The 15,171-nt window shown below is 46.3% G+C and overlaps 2 long non-coding RNA genes across 2 annotated transcripts; one reads left to right on the top strand and one right to left on the bottom strand.

Annotated features, from left to right (window-relative positions):
• Positions 1-4,685: 4,685 nt before the first annotated feature.
• Positions 4,686-14,174, bottom strand: Gm51921. The gene is made up of 2 exons (XR_003949778.1): positions 13,731-14,174; positions 4,686-6,671 (listed from the first exon to the last, which is right to left on the bottom strand). It is a non-coding gene; the product is annotated as a predicted gene, 51921 (long non-coding RNA).
• On the top strand, positions 6,250-12,302 carry Gm42092. Its single transcript, XR_880241.2, has 3 exons — positions 6,250-6,335; positions 8,912-8,914; positions 12,290-12,302. It is a non-coding gene; the product is annotated as a predicted gene, 42092 (long non-coding RNA).
• Positions 14,175-15,171: the final 997 nt, after the last annotated feature.

The raw sequence follows: 15,171 nt of genomic DNA, 5'->3' as shown, positions 1-15,171 counted from the left end.
GACCTGGGACTCGCTGATCACGTTAGGCTGTCTGGCCAGCAGAGCCCAGGCATCGTCCTGTCTGTGTGTCCACAGTGCTGGGATCGGAGGCAGATGACTGCACTCCACTTTTTAACATGGGTTCTGGTGATCAAACTCAAGCCCTCGTGCTTGTGAGGCAAGCACACTACTGGATGAACTTTCTCCTCAGCTCTGACACTTCTCTCATTACATTCTTTCAGCACAAATGGGAACTGGACCCCTTCCTGACTCACCTCACAGATTTTGCCCCCTTCAGGTGATAACTCATGCCCCCCAACAGTCCCAAAGCCTAGCTCCTCTCTGGGGAGTTGAGATAGCAAACCATCCGGTGTTCTTCCCATGACCTTGACAGAGGGGAGTTGGCCTGGCCACATAGATTGCGTTCTCTTGGACAGGCCTTTCCATCTCTGGCCTCTCTCACTGTGAGACTGGAACCCTGCTCAGCAGCTACTTCCTGTGCACAAATGAGATGTGTGCAAGCACCTAGTGGACAGACACCCTGTCCTCTCTCATCCATCTGCCCAGCAGAAGGCACAGGAGTGACCCATAAACTAGAGTTGCTGTAAGATGCTCCTGCTTGCACTAGGTGATGGTTAATGCAGAGACTTACAGCCGGTCAAAGTGTTGAGAGTAAATGAACAAAGTCCAGCCTTACTCATAGGCGCTCACAGAGACTGAGTCAACAATCATGAAGCCAGTCTGAATCTGAGCTGGGTCCTCTGCATGTATGTTATAGTTCTTGTGGGACTCCTCACAATGGGAGTGAGGGGTGTCTCTGACTCTCTTGCCTGCCCTTGGGATCTCTTTCCTTCTACTGGGTTGCCTTGTCCAGCCTTGATAGGTTTGTGCCAGTTTTATTGTAACTTATGCCATGTTTGGTTGATATTCCTGGGAGGCCTGCAAACCCTAGCCCTAAATGGTTCGTCTGTATTGCCAAGGCTCAGTGAGCATCCAGAGGAGGAGAGCAGAGGCTAGAAAGGAGGCTGTGAAGCCCTGTCTTCACATGGGCTCACAACAGCAGTGGGTGTCTGCACAAGACAGGGCCCATCAACATGTCATCATGCCTCGGGAAGTGGCTCACAAGGTTCCACCCCTCCCGGGGAAGCTACGGGCGGTGAATATTGTGAGGAGACAGAAGAGTTCTATTCCTCAGTGGTATGCACTGGCAGGTTGCCCTTGTTTGTGTAAATAACACACTCACTAGTTGTGAGCAGTGAGAATACACAAGACATCAAAGTCTGGAGGGTGTGCTGGCCAGTTTTATGTCAACTTGATATAAGCTAGCGTCGTCTGAAAGGAGGGAACATCAATTGAGAAAATGCCCTTGTAAGATACAGATGTTAGGCATTTCTTAATTAGTGATCAATGGCAGAGGGCCCAGCCTACCGTGAGTGGTACCTGGGTTCTATAAGAAAGCAGGCTGGACAACCATGGAGAGCAAGCCAGTAAGCAGCACTCTTCCATGGCCTTTGCATCAGCTCCTGCCTCTAGGTTCTTGCCCTGTTTGAGTTCCTGTCCTGACTTCCTTCAGTGATGGACTACCATGTGGAAATGTAAACCAAATATACCCTTTCCTCCCCAACTTGTTTTTATTCATGGTGTTTCATCACTGTAATAAAAACCCTAACTAAGACAGAGGGGGAATATTGGGGAAGAGGAAAAGTGAGAGGAGGGAGAGGATGATGGGTGTGTGTGATCAAAATATGTTATATGTACACACACACACATACACATAAATGCACACAAACACATGTACATGCACACATACATACACACACATACATATACACATACACATATACACACATATCCATATCCATACACACATACAACTTTGAAAGACTAAATAAATAACACAAATTGAAGAAAAAAGTAAAGGAAAAATCAGAGCAGGACAAAGCTAGAGGGGCCCTGGGGGAGTGCTTAATTCAACCTCTTCTATTAAGAGACTGAGAAATTAAGGCTTAGAGAGAGATTTCCAGAGAAAGAGCTTAATTTTCAGCAAGAACATTTTCTACTAAAGCCCACTTACACCCTATAGATTTGTATCAGTGGCTTGCTTCCCCAAATCACATGTTGTATATGAACACACACACACACACACACACACACACACACACACACACAGCATCCACTATTACTGAAATAAACAGCCCTTAAAATCAAGGTGTACTGAATATTAGGATGGAAAATGACCCTACCTGCCTACCCAGGCATCCAGCAGGCAGGACCCACAGGGAGAAGGGCAGGATTGGGGCATGGTGTTAGCTTTACAACACAACAGGGAGCCCAGACATAGGAAAAGCTCAGCTGCCGGGAGAAAAGAGCCACATTCTATTGTCAGTAAGATTTATGAAGGGCCATTGACTTAGTCTGAACTCTGGCATGAGACTTCCATAGACAACTCAAGATGGAGTGACTTGTGTTAAGCTTTCTTGTCTCCGAATGGAGGTTCAGCTACTTACTTCTTACATCTGACCTGTGAGAAATGAGGGCGGGCAAGCCAGGGCTCCAGGCCAGCCACATGGCAGTAACTTTTAGAAGGAAAGGAACCTGCTTTCAGTTGTTGATTTTAGCAGCTGTGGAGACTGAGCCCAGGATCTGTACATACAGGGCACGCACATTACCATGGAACTAGCTCCCACCTTCCTTCCTTCCTTTCTTCCTTTCTTTCTTTCTTTCTTTCTTTCTTTCTTTCTTTCTTTCTTTCTTTCTTTCTTTCTTCATTTATTTATTATCAAGATGGTCTGGCTATGTAGTCCAGGCTGGCTTAAGCACTTTACCACTGAGCTAGCTCCTACCTTTATTTATTTGCTTGTTTGTCCATTTGTCTATTGTCCGGATAGTCTGGCTATGTAGTCCTAGCTGGCTTCAGGTTTGCAATACCCCTGACCTCAGCCTCTGGAGCCTCTGGGAAAATTATGCTGAACCATCACACCTGGTAAACAAACCTATGGGTTGTTTTGTTTTGTTTTGTTTTGTTTTGTTTTGTTTTTCTTCCATGTTGTTTCCCTGCTCCTGCCAAGTGACCAGCCTCGGCCCGACATCTTCCTGTTCCATAGATGGAATGCTGCCTGATTCATGAATCACTAATATAAGTTAGTTAGGCCATTAAACTCAATTTGTTGACATGTTGTTGTGTTGCTGGACACATTGGTAACTGGGGTCACCATCGGGTAGCTTTGGAATCCTCAAAGCACTCTCTGAGCCTTAAGTAGTTCATGCAGAAAGTTAGGAGGCAGGGAGAGGGCTTGGGCCTCATTCGAGCTGAGCTGCCGAGCGAAAAAGCATATTCAGCCATGGGGTGGGCAAGCAGAATCTTGTCTTCCAAGCCGTGTGAAATCTCAGAACACAGGAGGGGCCATTTTGAGAGTAGAGAGTAATAGGGGCTCCTGCTGGGAAGGTTGACAGTGTGACTTGGTAAAAGCGCCCTCTCCACCTGCACTACGGGGCGCTGGCACAGAGACTTCTTCTCCCAGTGAGAATTCCTTTGTAAGGCTCTGCCTGGGCCACTGAAGCTTATGGTGAGAGCTCTTGGGTCCCCTCTCATCCACATACCCTGTTGGACCCTTGTGTTTGAGCCGCCACATCTGGCTCCTCCAGCCTTCCGTCCTTCTCCAGTGTTTACTGAGTCCCATACTGGCACATCTCTGACGCTGCACTGGCCTTCCAGAGCAAAGCCTTACACCACCGTCTTCTGTGTGGAGAATCCGAACATCTAATGAAGCTGAGCCGACGCCTCCTCAATGCAATGCTTGCTGCAGCCCCAGAGGAGAGACATCCCTGCGTGTAGCTCTGTGAACACAGCTCTGTGTTCCTTCCGGAGGATGTGTACTGCTTGATCCTGTGAGCCAATCAGAAAGCCCACTCAGCCTCGAGGTTCCCTGAAGGCAGCAGACCCCTGTATTGTTGTAGCAGGGACTTGAGATGTCACCTCCTTCACATAGGCCTTGATAGGCTGCTAAGAGCTCCTAATTTTGATTCCTTTTATTGTATTTGCCCAGCTTCTTCTTAAAGAGCCCTAAGAGCACAGCTCCAGGCCACCCCAATCCCATGCAGTGCTCTCAGCAGCCCCACTTCTCACTCACCCACTCTTCCCGCTGTCACAAGGATCCCTCCCTCCTTGGTTTTTTGCTGCTTCTCTTGGCAGTTTCCTCCAGAGAGTGATGCCCTTAGCCCCATGGCTGCCTCTTCTCTTCCTTGCTTTCAAGATTCTCTCTCACCTTTCTTTTTTCTCTGGCTTCCTATCCTCCTTTGCTGACTCCTTCATCTCTCTATCCTCCAGAGATCTCTCCGTGGCTATTAAGAGAGAAGGAAGAATGCCCCAGGATAGCTGGAGCTGTCCATCAAGGTCTCATTCTTTCTGATAAGACTCTGCATCAGGACCAGAGCAGGCAGTGGCAGTCCCTGCTCAACCACACCATCTCTGAAACCAGTTCTTCCTTTCTGGAATGAGTCAGCCTCCTTATAAAGCCCATGCATATAAATATAGCCAAGCAAGAATAAAGAGGAGCATTCTTTTTAAAAAAAAATGAAGAATGGGCTCACACCTACCAATACTAAAATAGAACAAAGCTATAGTGATTAAGGCAACACAACTAAAAAGACTCATCAATGGAAGAGAGGGAAAGAAGAGAACAAAAGTAGAAACAGTTAGAGATGTGTAGTTTCTAATGGCTGGCTTAAGTGGATTATTTATTAAACTCATCGGATAACTGCTCCCAGAATGCAAAGTTGCTCTGTAGCTCACTTCCAACAAATGTGAAATCAAAGCAGCCTGACTTACACGCTGTGTGTTACACTTACACGCTGTGTCTTACTTTTCTATTGCTATGACAAAACATCACGACCAAGGCTACTTAGAGAAGAAAGGGGTTATTTGGGTTATAGTTTTAGGGGGATAAGTTCGTGATTGCAGAGCAGAGGTAGCAGGTGGCAGGAGCAAACTGCAAATAGGGAGCAGAGAGAGACAGAGACAGAGAGATAGTCAGAGAGACAGAGAGAAAGACAGAGAAAGGGAGAGACAGACACACACACAGAGGGACAGACAGACAGAGACACACAGAAAGACTTAGAGAGGAGAGACAGAGACACAGAGAGACAGACACAAAAGACAGAGAGATAAAGAGAGACAGAGAGAGAAGAGACAGACACAGAGAGGCATGGAGACAGAAGGAAAGAGACATGGAGAGAGAGAGAGAGAGAGAGAGAGAGAGAGAGAGAGAGAGCACTGAGAGCATCACATGGCCTTTGAAAGCTCAAACCCTGCCCTTTGGTGACAAATTTCTTCCAGCAAAGCCATACTTCCTAAACCTACCCACTGTCACCAACTGAGAACCAAGTATTCAGAGACCTAAGAATATGGGGGACATCTCATTCAAACCCACACCTTTCCCTCCTGGCCTCCATAGTCTCATGGCTACATCATAAGACAAAATGCATTTAATCCAACTTCAAAAATCCCTGTAGTCTTTCATAATCCCAACAAACTCCACTGTCCAATTTTCTGCTGAGATTCAAGGCAATATCTGTACTGTAACCCCCTATAAAATAAAAAAAAGTATGCACTTTCAACATACGATAGCATAGAACATACATTACCATTCCAAAAGCTAGTAATTGGGTAATAGCAAGGAAACGCTGTACCAACACAAGACCAACACCCAACAGGGCAACTCTGAATCCTGGAACTCTGTCTGATGTCAAAGGCCTTCAGTGGCTCCACCCTTCCAGCTTTGCTGCCTCCAAGATACATCTCTTTCTCTTGGGCTGGTCCCACCTCCTGTGCAGCTCTCCTTGGCAGATGTCTCCCAGCTCGGGCACCCCATATATTGGGGTCCCACATATGTTGCTGTCTCCAACGTACATACCCAGGCTTCACAGCTTCATGCAACGGCTTCTCGGGTGTTTCATGCAGGGCCTTCCCTGCTATATGCCTGGCCTCAGTAGCGCTCTGTAACCACAGGGCACGATTCCATGGCCCCCTTTACTTTTGTGTTCTTCTTAACCCTAAGGCCAGCACTAAGGCAGCTTCATCTCCCAGGATGGGCTGGACCTTGGCTACCCCGAAACACATTTGCTGCAGCTTTTGTTTGTTGTTCCTTTCCAGGGGCAGAGTATTCCTTAGCTCTTCGTCTTTCATGGCTGGAGGCTTGCTTGAGTGGTGTCTTGCATGGAGGGCATCCCTCTTATTCCAATGCAGATCGGACCCCACCTTAATGGCACTAATATGATCGATGTGGTGCTCCTGAGTTCTCTTCGGGCCAGGGTCTAAGCCGCGCCAGGCGAGGGACGGACATTCATGGCGAATGGCGGTCACTCTTCTCGTTCTGCCAGCGGGCCCCTCGTCTCTCCATCCCATCCGTATGCCGGTGGTGTGTGGAAGGCAGGGGTGCGGCTCTCTGGCCCGAGCGCTGACCCGCGCGCACTTTTCTCAGTGGTTCGCGTGGTCCTTGTGGACGCGTCAGGCGCCCGGTTGCCCTTACGTGTTTCACTTCAGTCGTGTCTCGCTTGACCATGTTCCCCGAGCCGGGGAATGTGGCTGGTGGCGTTGCATACCCTTCCCGTCTGGTGTGTGCACGCGCTCTGTTTCTTGCAAGCCTCGAGGTGCTCCTGAAGCGTTCCAGGTTTTGCCCCCTAGGTGCCCGCTTCTGAGTTGGAAAGGGAAAAAAAAGATTATATATATATTTAATGGCACTAATATAACCAATTACAACCTCTTTTCTGACATAAGCCTTAGCTGTATAGCATTAAACTTGTCAGTGTCCTTTGCTCTCCACACTGTGCATTTTGTATTTCTTTCTGCCCCTTTTGCTCACCTTCACTGCAAACCTGTGTAAGGATGATAACTAATAACCATCTGACATAGTTAATATTAGTCTCTCTTGAAATATCTTCCACCAAAATAGTCTGTTACAAGTTCAATTTGGCCTCCAGGAGGTTCTTAAGGCATGGATAAAAGGTAGCCATATTCCTTGCCAAAATATCACAGTAATGGTCTCTGGCTCAGTTACTAATATGGCTCCTCTCTGCAAGCTCTTGAGCTTGGCCTTCATAATCCACATTGCTCTCAAAACTGCCACTCAGGCTTCTGCTAGAACTGCCTCGTGAGCCCTGTTTACGTCATTCAGCTACTTTTCTCATTCTAAGACACAAAGTTTCTTCCACATTTTTCTGAAAAACCATGTCAGGTTCTTCATAGCAACAGTCTGATAACCCCATTGTTGGGAACAAGACCACTATCACAGCTTTGAGCCAAACTGGAAGCAAGATTTAATTAAATACTTTAACTAAATCACTCTGGCCAAGTCCACTCCAGGGTCCCCCAAAAATGATGACAAGTCACATTTTGCAGAAATTTATTTTTTTATTAGATATTTTCTTTATATACATTTCAAATTTCAAATGCTATCCTGAAAGTTCCCTATACCCTCCCCCTGCCCTGCTCCTCCACCCACTCCTGCTTCTTGGCCCTGGCATTCCGCTGTCCTGGGGCATATTCAGTTTGCAATACCAAGAGGCCTCTCTTCCCAGCGATGGCCGACTAGGCCATCTTCTGCTACATATGCAGCTAGAGACATGAGCTCTGGGGGTACTGGTTAGTTCATATTGTTGTTCCACCTATAGGATTGCAGACCCCTTCAACTCCTTGGGTTGCAGAAACTTATAAAAGCACCCAAGAGAGCAGCCTTGGTTGAGAGTGGAGTATTGAAGGAACCACCCTCAGACTCCAGAGTTGTTACCAGGTAGCTCTGGCTTCCAGCCAGGCTGCTTTGACCTGGGTCTGGTCTCTCAAGATTTGGATTCTGTCTCCTTTGGTGTGTGGCATCCAATCTAACAGCTACTTTGGGGAACTGGGCTTCAGTCTCAGTGCTTTGGACATCAGCTGCTTCCACTTGTTCCTTATATAGGAAACTTATAAAGCTACCTATGGCATTTCTCATCAGGTTTAATCAGGGGGGAATCTTATGTCCTGACATACTTCCTCCTGCCTGTGTTCCTCCTGCCTACAAGTGGTCAAGTACATCCAGTGTAGTTGGGTCAGACGAACTTGTTTAGGGTAGAGAAAACATGTAGTTTGTTACTGTGTGGTTTGAATAGGAATGCCCCCCACCCCATAGACTCATGTACTTGGCCCTATTAAGAGGTGTGGCCTTGTTGGAAGCAGTGTGTCACTGTGAGGGCGGTCCTTGAGGTCTCATACACTCAAGCTATGCCCAGAGTGGAACACAATTCCCTTCTGCTGCCTGCAGATCCGGATGTAGAACCCATAGCTCCTTCTCTAGCATCCTATCTGCCTCCTGCCACCATGCTTCTTGCTGTGATGATAATAGACTAATCCTCTGAAACTTAAGTCAGTCCCAAGTAAATATTGTCCTTTATAAGTGTTGTGGTGGTCATGGTGTCTCTTCATAGCAATTAAACCCCAGGTAAGACAGTTGTCTTCCATAAATGATAGCTTCCAGCATCACAGAAAGTATCTGCCCTCGGGCAAGGGGCTTACAGGTTAGAGGCATTCTTGTTTTAAGGATCTCTTAGGCACTGTGATTAAAACTTAACACATAACCCTCTCCCTGGTACTAACTTTTGTCTTTGTTATTTTTTTATTGTTGTGATAAAAGACTGTGACCAAGGCAACTTATAAAAGAGTTTCTTCGCCTTACAGTTCTGGACAGATAATTGTTCATAATGGAAGAGGAGCAGCACATGGCAGGCTCTGCAATTTAAATTATAGCAGAAGACAGAGAGAACACACTAGAAATGGCATGTCTTGAAGCTCTCAAAATCCACCCTCAGTGACACACTTCCTCCATCAAGGACACTTCCCCCCACATCTCCCCAACAGTGCCACTAACTGTGGATCCAGTTTTCACACGCAAGAGTCTACCAGGGGGTCAGGGAGTGGGATGTAGTGGTTTGAATGATGGATGTGTGGAGTTCTGAAGACGTAGCTTTCTGAGCCCCCCACGCTGCGGTGAGTGTCTGGTGGTAAAGCTGTCTTTGAACCATCCATGCTCCTGTAAGTAACCCCAGTAAGTGCATTGCTGTGTTAAACGGGGCTTTGGTGAGCTTGTTAGCTTGTTCTGTCCTTGGTTTCCCTATCTGGGGTGAGCAGGCCTTTGTTGACATCTCTTGAGAAAAAGTTGTTGCAAACGCCACAAATCAAGTGTCCCGCAGATGATGAGCCCACAGGGGAAATTTTATAGTCAAAGCATAACAACAACATGGAAATTAAGGTTTCTTCGGTGCGGAAAAATGCCATTAGGAAGCCGCAAACTGTCAACTCCTAGCTTGAGCAAGGGGTTTGATTTTGCCACATGTAAAAGGTCTCTGGGAGTTTACAAGAAAAAGAAACAAGTATCCAGACACAAATTAAGAGGGGCAGCATAGCAGGCTGGCAAGGAGAAGGAGCTGTGGGGTTTGGTTTCTTCCTTTCTTTCTTTGTTTCTTCCTTCCTTCCTTCCTTCCTTCCTTCCTTCCTTCCTTTCTTTCTTTCTTTCTTTCTTTCTTTCTTTCTTTCTTTCTTCCTCTCTCTCTCTCTCTCTTCCTTCCTTCCTCCCTCCCCTCTCTCTTTCTCTCTCTCTCTTTCTTTCTTTCTTTCTCTCTCTCTTTCTTTCTTCCTTCCTTCCTTCCTCCCTCCCTCCCTCCCCTCTCTTTCTCTTTCTTTCTTTCTCTCTTTCTTTCTTTCTCTCTCTCTTTCTTTCTTTCCCTCTTTCTTTCTTTCTTTCTTTCTTTCTTCCTCTTTCTTTCTTTCTTTCTTTCTTTCTTTCTTTCTTTCTTTCTTTCTTTCTTTCTTTCTTTCTTCCTCCCCAAGACAGAGTTTCACTGTATAGCCCTGGCTGTCCTGGAACTCACTCTGTGGACCAGGCTGGCCTTGATCTCAAAGCTACTTTCCTCTGCCTCCAGAGTGCTGAGATTAAAGGTATGCATCTTCGCCACCACACTCAGGTGAAACCAAGTGGCTTTTTTTTTTCAACTTTACTCATAAAAGAAACACAAATTAGCTCATGAAGAAACATGTCTTTGTTCCCCACTTATCAACTCAGAAAAGTCAGGTTTCGTGGCTTGCTGGTGAATGTGTCAGTTGGCATAATCCCTGAAAAAAAAAAAAAGCCAGGCTCCTGAGGGTCTCACAGGCACTTGCTACCAAGTCTGATAACCTGAGTTCACCAGGAAACACATGGTGGGGGGTAGGAGAAGAAACCATCTCCCACAAGCTGTTCTCTGGTCTCCACATGTGTATGCCTACACAGACAAGCTAAAAAAATCTAAGAGAAATTTCAAGTCAATTCAGCCCTAAAAAAAGAGCAAGAAAAAGTAACTCGCACACGGTCTGTGACGGATAATTGTGATTTTCAACTTGATAAGATCTAGACAAGCTCACCAAGAACACAGACTTCTGGACATGCCTGTGAAGGAGAGTCTGGGTTGGGCTGAGGGGAGAAGGCCCCACCCTAACTGTGATCAACTGCTTGGTGCTCCTGGTGTCACGACTCCCCTGCCCCCTCAAAACTGTGAGCCAGGGCAAAGCCTCCCTTAAGTGGCATTTGTCAGGCATCTTATCAACATAATGAGAAAGGAAACTAGTGTCCCCTCCCAACCCAGATAACAACCAAAGTGGCCTAGGAACTAACACAGCCGAGTAGACGCAACTTTGTAGAAAGCATGGCAGTTAGGTCTCCATGGGCTGCTATAAAATGATCTTCAGAATAAATAAAAAAGGGGAAAGACTGGGCAAAAGTGTGTGTGTGTGTGTGTGTGTGTGTGTGTGTGTGTGTGATAAATCGCTGTCTTCTTTTCTTTAAAAGAATATTTGCTAGGTGTCCACCAAGGGACTACTGTTATAACGAAGGCCTTCAGTGAGTGCATGTGGGCAAGCTCCATGGGTAAGCAGCTGGGCTGTGAGAAGACAGCCAGGCATGCCTGTGACCTTTAAGGGTCCCTTGGTACTGTCAGCATCAGCATCCTTGTACATCCTTGTACAATGCCTTCCTGTGCCAAGGTGTTCTAGATTCATTTCTGTCGCTGTAGCAAATACCCTGACCAAAGGCAACTGTGGGCAGGAAAGCCTCATTGGTTTATGTCTTAATAAGTCTGTTGCTGTGATATAGACATTGTGACCAAAAGCAACTTGAGGAGAAACAGCTCTACGCATTATGACTATGATTAACAAAATCTGGTATCATTTGTTTCACTATTATGTATTTGTAGTGTGTGTGAGTGTGTACATACCTATGCACATGTGGAGGTCAGAGAACATAAAAAAATCTATTTTCTATTTCTACCATGTGGGTCCTGGGGATTTGAACTCAGAAAGCTAGGCTTTGAGTGAGTAAAAGCACTTTACTCACTGTCTTAGTAGCCAGCACAGTCACTGAGCCATCTAGCCAGCCCTGGGGCTCTGAACTTTATGGGGGACCCATCAGCCTAGCTTCTCTGGCCCTGACAAAGGACTGGCTATTTTTCTAAGCAGGGACCACAAAGACATCCATCTCTTTACTCGACATAGGAGGTTTCCTGTCATTATCATCATAGCAAATAGGATTCAACTCTTAATTGCTGTGTGATACTGGGCAAGTTACTTAATCTTTCTGAACCTCTGTTTTGTCCTCTGTGATTAGGGAGATGGATGGTCAGCTACTCTACAGAGTTACTGGGACAAAGCATTGTCTGATTAAAAAAGGAAGCATAGCTAGCGTGAACTGGGTTCTTCTGATGTGCCAGGCACTGCGCTGAGCTAGTCGTAGACATCGATTGCCTCCTTCCACCCCACTGTAGCCCCGCTGGCAGGGGCTGCTACAGGCCCATTTTACTGAAGAAGAAACTAAGACTCAGAGAGGGTCAGTAATGTGTGCAATGTCACACAGCTAGGGCAGTGACCCAAACAGGACACTTAAGAAAAAGTAATATTTTAATTGAGAAATACAGAACACTTTTTAAAATTGATATTCTAATTAACCAACAATCAGAGTGCCTTTTTAAATTGACATTCTAATTAACTGACAAACAAAAATGGCATATATTTTCTCTGTACAGTGTGTTTAGAAGTATGTGTACACTGTGCTGTGGCTAAACAGAGCTAATTGGCATCTGTGTCACCTCACATATTTTTTTGGCATGCTTTTGTGGCGAGAATAATTTGAATTTACTAGCTTTGCTATTTTTAAATCCCAGTTTTCAGCTAAAATTTGAGAATACAAAAATAGCGATTTCATTAGGACATTTTCATATTGAACCTTGTTCATATTCACCTCCCCATCCCTCCCAGGCCCCTCTCCTTTCCTCTCTGATCCTCCCCCCACCCATCCCCCTCACACACACAGCATGTGTTTAAATCTAGACTAGATGTGAGGAAAGACATGCAGCTTCTCTCTCTCTCTCTCTCTCTCTCTCTCTCTCTCTCCTCCCCATTATCCTCTCATCTCCACTTCTCCCCTCCCCATACCCCTCACCCAAACACACACAGACTTTCTTCTACTTCCATGTTCCATACACACATACTCACATATAATATAATATATAATAATATAACAAAACATAACTTATATAATATATACTCTATGTATAGTCATTTAAATAGATCCTATTTAAATAAGAAAACACATGACATTTATGTTCCTTTAGCAGTCTTCAAGAAGGCACTATTTTAGAGCCAGTGAGCTGGCTCAGTGGGTAAAAAGGTGCTTGCTATCAAATCTGACGACCTGAGTTTGATTCTCAGAACCCACATGGTAGAGGGAGAGAACTGATTTCCACAGGTTGTTCTCTGACTTCTATGTGTGTGCCATGGTATGTGTGTGAGTGCACAAATACATAAAATACAAAACAAATTATGCAATATCTTACGGCCTATAACGACTATGTCATGTGATAGACCTCTTAGCTGTGTTCCTTCTACTTAATAGAAATCTGGTGACCTTTTTCGGCCAACATTTCCTCAATCTTCCCCAATCCGTGTCTATTTTTGTAAAATTGACTTTTTAAAATGTGTGTGTGTTGGAGGGGGGGTGGGGGTAGAGGGTGCGCACATGCCTGATTTGCCTCAAACTCTTAATCCTCCTGCCTCAGGTTCCTGAACACTGTGATTGCCTGCCTGCACCTCCATGCCTGGCTTGGAAGGAGTACTCAAATTTTGCCCCTGAGTGAGATCTCACAGCACTCGTGTTTCCGTGCCCACCTTACTGCACACTGAGTGAGGTCTCACAGCACTCGTCTTTCTGTGCCCAACTCACCCCACTATTGTGTTGCCCTCTAGCCCCATCCACGGCCGGCTTTCTTTCCTTTGTAAGGCAGCGTAAGAGTATCCTCTTTCTCATTTCTCCCTTATTCCTCTGTTGATAAACAGTCCGATTTCCTATCTCAGTTTTGTGAGCGGCGCCACAGTGAAAATGAGGGTAGATGTCTCTTCACCGTGCTAACCTCCTTTTCTTTATATTCAGTGTCAAAAAATTGCTGGGCTACGTGGTGGCTGCAGCTTTAACTTGCTGAGGAACCTGCATGCTTTCCCTGTGACTGAATACTTTGCTTTCCCACCCACCAAAAGCAAGGGTTCCCTTGTCTCTGCACCCGGCGCCTGAGATGCCCCACACTGTTCCGCCTCTGGAAAGGTCTCAGGAAGCCAGACTGACCTGGAGTCTGAGATCAGCCTTGAACTTCTGATCCTCCTGCCTCTACCTCCCAAGTGCTGGGATCGTGGGCCTGCACCATACCTGGCTGCTGCTGCATCCTTCTGGGGACAGCCATTTTGACAGGCATGAAGCTGTGCCTCTGTGTGGTTTAATTTGTGCTGACTTGCTGACTGGTAAAGCTGGCCGTTTTTCTTCTGTGCTTCTTGGCCATTCTTTTCTTCTTTTCAGAACACTTCAGAACACCCTCCAAGTCTCTAGCTTATCCTAGCTGTTAATGATGTCACTACTCTGCGATGTCCTCAGAATGGAGCAAAGGCCAAGGCAAGGGAGCACATGACTTGGTCCCAGGAGGCTGAGGCTGAGACAGGAGGTCACTGTGGCCCAATTATTGGTGTGAAAAAATAGAACACTTTCCTCGCTTTGCCTGCCTGGCAGGATTCTGTTTCTACCTTCAAGAGTGACTGACCAGTCACTTAGGTGAGAACCTGGTCTTGCCGTGAGCACCAGGTATAGATCGGTGGCTCCATCCTCCAATTCAGGCAAGTTTGAAACTGGCAAAGGCCTGAGAATGCCGGCTTGTCATTAGCTGTCTACACTAATAGCTTTAATTAAGGCACAGGCCTGTAGGTCAAAGGCACATAGGACAGTGGTTAAGAAGCTGTGAACAGGATTCTCAATTAATTTGCGGTTAAGTCACTGACATCAGCGGTCAGGACTTTAGTGAGGGACAAATGCATTCAGGGAGATGGGCTTTTCAAGGAGTGAGGGCTGGGGGAGGGGGGCTGTGTGAATGTGTATGTCTCCTGTGTGATCTTAATGAAAGACAGGAGGGCTAGCCAAGAAGGAAGAGGGAAGAAACCGAGACAGAACCTACTGTTGCTAGCTGTTCCCATTTAGGGTTCCTGCTTGTCCTTCAATCCCACACTCAAAGGACTCTGCTCCCCATTCTGCAGATGTGGAAACTGAGGCTAGGAGTCAGTTTTAAGTCCAGATCTCAGTCACAGGGCTGGAAAAGCAACAGAGAACTAGAAAGAAAGATAAGCACAGGCCTGCAATCCCAACACTCAAGGGATAGGAGACAGGAGGATTCTGAGTTCAAGGTCATGCTCAGCTATTGGTGAATTCAGGGCCAGTCTGGTGAATAGCCTTGAAGCACAGTAAGATCCTGACTTAAAAAAAAAAAAGAGAGAGATAAGATTAGGGACTGGAGTGTGTGGCTCAGTCAGCAAGTATGCTCACTATGCAGACATGAGGACTTGAACTCAGATCGAAACACACAAGTAAAAGCTGGGCACGGTGGCGCACAGACAGAGAAGAATCCGTGGAGCTCACCAGCCACAAACCAAGACAGATCAATGGGCTGCCGGTGTAGTGAGAGACCCTGTCTCAGAAGATAATAGGTAGAGAGTAATAGAAGAAGACACTTGTCATAGCTACCTTCTGCCAACATGACACACCCTGGAAGGGGGGACGTCAAATCATTCTTTGGAGCCTCTCCATGTGCTCTGTAAGCCACGTCCAT

This window comes from Mus musculus, chromosome 11 (assembly GCF_000001635.26).
Source record: "Mus musculus strain C57BL/6J chromosome 11, GRCm38.p6 C57BL/6J".
NCBI classification, from domain to species: Eukaryota; Metazoa; Chordata; class Mammalia; order Rodentia; family Muridae; genus Mus; species Mus musculus.
This window is presented reverse-complemented; position numbering and strand designations above follow the sequence as displayed.